Below are 4,076 nucleotides of genomic sequence, written 5' to 3'. Positions count from 1 at the left end.
GACATGGGCTGTTCAGGGGCCCACTGTCACTTTGTCAGCTGTCACATGCTGCCTTCTGCTAGATGGGCGCAGTTTGCCTTTACCCTTTATCCAGACTCTTAAAAATGCCGCATGCATTTTATGAAGACCAACTAAGTGGGATTGCATCTCTGACAGCTGTTCCAGCTTGGATTCTGTGAAAGTGCTTTGCATACATCTATCTTTCCTGCTAACAATTTGGATAGATAACAAAAGCTGAGGGGAGAAGGGCGAGCGGGCTGGGGACAGGGATGGAACAAAGAGCTTTTGCACCCCAGTCACCTGTTAGCATCCAACGAAAGTCGATGTTTCGTGAGAAGTCAGCTCGGTGGCTTTGGTTAAATGAATTTTAGGTCTCACGATTCCTTGCAGTAGGTAGGTGTACCTCCTACAAAACCCCATCACAGTCAAGTGTCCTTGTAGAGCTGGGGGGAAGAAGAGATGCTATTCCACTCTCGGGCACCAAGAACTATTGACCATCAGTACGAAGCTGACAGTGCGAGAGGGATGCAGGACTCCACGGGATTCCTTTACCCCTGAACCACCTTTCTCTCCAGGACCATATCCCATGGGATAAGGACAAAATGTTCTGATGAAACTGGCAATACCTATGGGCAAGGCAGAAGCAAGGCATAAATTTCACGTAATGCTAATACTGTCTGAAATGATTCAGTAGAATCACTATTTACATATACAGAGGATTTTGTAATTATAAAGACTTAAATTGCTAAATATTTGAATATATAAATATTTTTAAAATAAAACCTGGTTCATAAAAAACCCCCAACAGATCAAATAGTTAAATGCTTTGAAAAGAACACTACAATATGATGTACACAGTTATTATTACTTGATTTCAACAGTGCTGGTGAACAGCAGTCAGGGTCCCTTTGTGCTAGCAAGGCACCATCTGCAAAAAACCTCAAAATAAACGTACCAAAATGAAATGAAAGACAAAGCACATATGAGAGAAACACTACTTTTCTACAGAGATTAGCAGAAGCCTTGAGGTAGCCACCTGTCCCTTTTCCTTTCCAAATGGTAGTGGTGCATTTTCTGCACCTCCCGCACAATGTAGCTGGAGCAACTGGTGGTTACCAAGACTTTTTTTTTTTTTTTTTTTGAGGCTCAAGAAGAAGAAGGGTTTCCCACTAAGAAGGCCAGTGGCTTGGGTCAAAAGTTTTCCTGCTCCATTAATCTCTCTGTGCTTTGATTCCCATTCACAACATGAATGCATTTTTGTGCTAGATTACATTTACAAAGATTTTCAGAGCTGTGAGATTTTCACATCTATGGTAATGAGGACCACTTCAGTACTTAGAGTAGAGGGAATGTGTGCAGAAGATCTACTGATGGGAAGTAAATTCTAATTTCTTCCTGCTTTTATTGCTGATTAAAGTCAAGAAATGTCTGTAGTTTGCTCCATTCTGTGTTGTGAGATCTCACATAATCACTGACAATAGTTTAAGGTATTATCTGATCTATGAAAGTACATGTATTTAAAAAGAGGTAAAAGTCTTAAACCCAACATATTAAACATGAAAGGGGTGTCTGGTTTACTTGTTCAAAGTAAGGGATTTGCTCCCAGGAGTGACACATCTATTACTAATTAAACAATTAATTTATTATGCAGCACTTGCAGAAAACAACATATTTGAAGTCTGAAAGCGTCTGCTAAAGAATGGAAAATAATTTGGATACAAATAATTATCTTCAGGATTTTTCTTTACACTGGAATATGCTTAACACAATTCAAATGTTGTTTTCCCAGAGCTAAATAATCGTCGCTGTGTCACTGGCAATGCATAGGCAAAGTAAAGCAATAACAGGAAGTCATTTTTCCTAAACACGCCCGTTTCTGGGTCATTTTAGAGCTTATGTAGAACGAGACAGGCAGACATGTATTTACAGTTTATGGTTAGTCTGCAGGATCGGCCTTAACATAAGAGATTCTCTATCAGAAAGTCAAACAATAAGCTGTCACTTGGCTCCCCAAGATCTTTGTACTGGGCAGGAAGGCGAACTTCTCCGTCCTTTCCTTGTGACCAAACATCAAGAGGGAAATCTTAAGCACATTAGAGTTAGAGGAATTGTCAAGATTTTAACCAAATGCTGCAGAGAAGAGCTTATTGTACTGAATACAATGGTTAAGTTTATTTCTATGTAGAATCAATAGCTGTGCTGACAGCTAGAAGTCCAATTATTTCCTCAAAATATTAAGTGCAACATTGTTGAGTCTCATCTTTTGAGGTAGATTATGCAACTGGCATATGCCCCCCACACAGCACAGTCCTTAGTGGCTCCCCGTTCCCCACTCCTTAGTGGCTCCCCGCTCACCTTCAGCACCGAGGAACGCTTGCCTATTGTTTTCTCTGCCAAATCACCCAAATGCTGGAATATGGTCAGTTTTATTTTTCTCCATGATCCAAAATTCCTAGCAAGAAAACCCACAGCACATCATATCTATATGTTATTGAACAGGAGGAAATGGGTATTCTCAAATAAAAACTCAGTTACCTCTGTGTTGAGGATTCAAAGGTCTATCCCTCTATCTAATGGTATAATTCAAAATGGCATCCAATATCTTGCCTATCGCATCGAGAACTCCACTTAGCTAGCACAGAGGTCCTAATCTGCCCTGCAAAGTCTCTGTTGCTACCAGCTTTCGCAAATATTTTAACACTGAAGTCCCTATCGCAGACATCATCTTTTACTCCAGCTTTTCTGTCATCATATTCAGATTTTTGTCTATGTTTGGCTTGCTTTCTCCATAACACCTCTAAAAATCTTTTACTAAACATCTTCATTTCTAAAATACTTGTCTAGACACACATTGTTTGTCACATACAAAATGGAAACATCCTTTCTCTGGTCTTAACATCTTCATATTCCTCTGAGAGCTAGGACAAAGATAATCTTCCAAGTTTATCACTGTGACATTGCAACCGTCTACAGGTGCTTCCTTTTCTAGTGCATACATAATATATTTATCTCCCGCCTTTATAGCTCCTTATGATCTGTTCTCTACTACTTCTCATTTGGTGTCTAGAGGCTAATTCTGCCTTTGTACTTTACTTTCTATCAGTTTCCATTACATTTTTTTCCAAGTGTCTTCAAGTTTTCTCCTGTTCTGCTTTTATAATTGGGCCTTGTCTAATAATTCATAAAACTAACACACTGTTTTACAATTGTTTATTAAAGCTCTCTTTTTCCATGTTGGCTGCAGTTATGCTGATTGTGTATGAAGACCACTGCTGATCATGCCATCCGATATCACCACAATTTTTGTGTGTGTGTGTGTGTGTATCACCTCTTGATTTCTGGAACACTTATCACTTCTCTCAGACTTTACAAGAAAACCCCTTAGGCAGAGATTGTTTTTATCCCATTTGTATGGCAGCAAGTGCAAAGAAGAATCCTACTCAGGGGCAGGGATCTAACTGCCAGAGCAGAAAGGAACAAACAATGAAACCAGCCCTTGAGCTCCCTTCCTCTTGGCCAGTTCTGATCAGCTGCCCTGCCACACCTTCCTCTGGGTTTCCGAGTCCATCAATATAGCCACAGCTGGTAGCCCTGAGACCGGCTGGAGACCACTTCACCCCAGCCTTCCCTTGGCACATGAGATGGGACCGTGCAGCTTCCCCAGCTCAAGCCAACGCTTCAGGGATGTCCGATCTCCCAGAGCTCTCCTCACCCACGGCCGCTCAGAATAACGTGTCCAGAGAGCCCAAAACAAAGGTAGAGAAGAAGGACTTTCACAACAGTCCCTTTACTCTTTACATGAGAGGAAGTTGCAGATCTTTGCAGCCTGGAATACACTGCTTTACTTCCCAGTCTCACCTCCTCCATCCGCTACTGCAGGGTTTGCCGTCAGCTCTGCTGGCCACCTCTCCTGGGGCAGCTGGACAGGGTGATGAACGCACTCCTGTCTCCAAAACAACTTTCCCTCTGAACTACAAGCTAGCCTCCTCCCGCAGCACATCTCGACTGAGACACAGCAGATCCACGAGGGGGTGGAGAGGGCACCAACAGGAGACAACACCCAGATGGCCAAGCAG

The sequence above is a fragment of the Charadrius vociferus genome, unplaced genomic scaffold (assembly GCF_000708025.1).
Source record: "Charadrius vociferus isolate BGI_N301 unplaced genomic scaffold, ASM70802v2 scaffold341, whole genome shotgun sequence".
Classification (NCBI taxonomy): Eukaryota; Metazoa; Chordata; class Aves; order Charadriiformes; family Charadriidae; genus Charadrius; species Charadrius vociferus.
The sequence above is the reverse complement of the archived record's forward strand: the minus strand, read 5'-3'. Positions refer to the sequence as shown.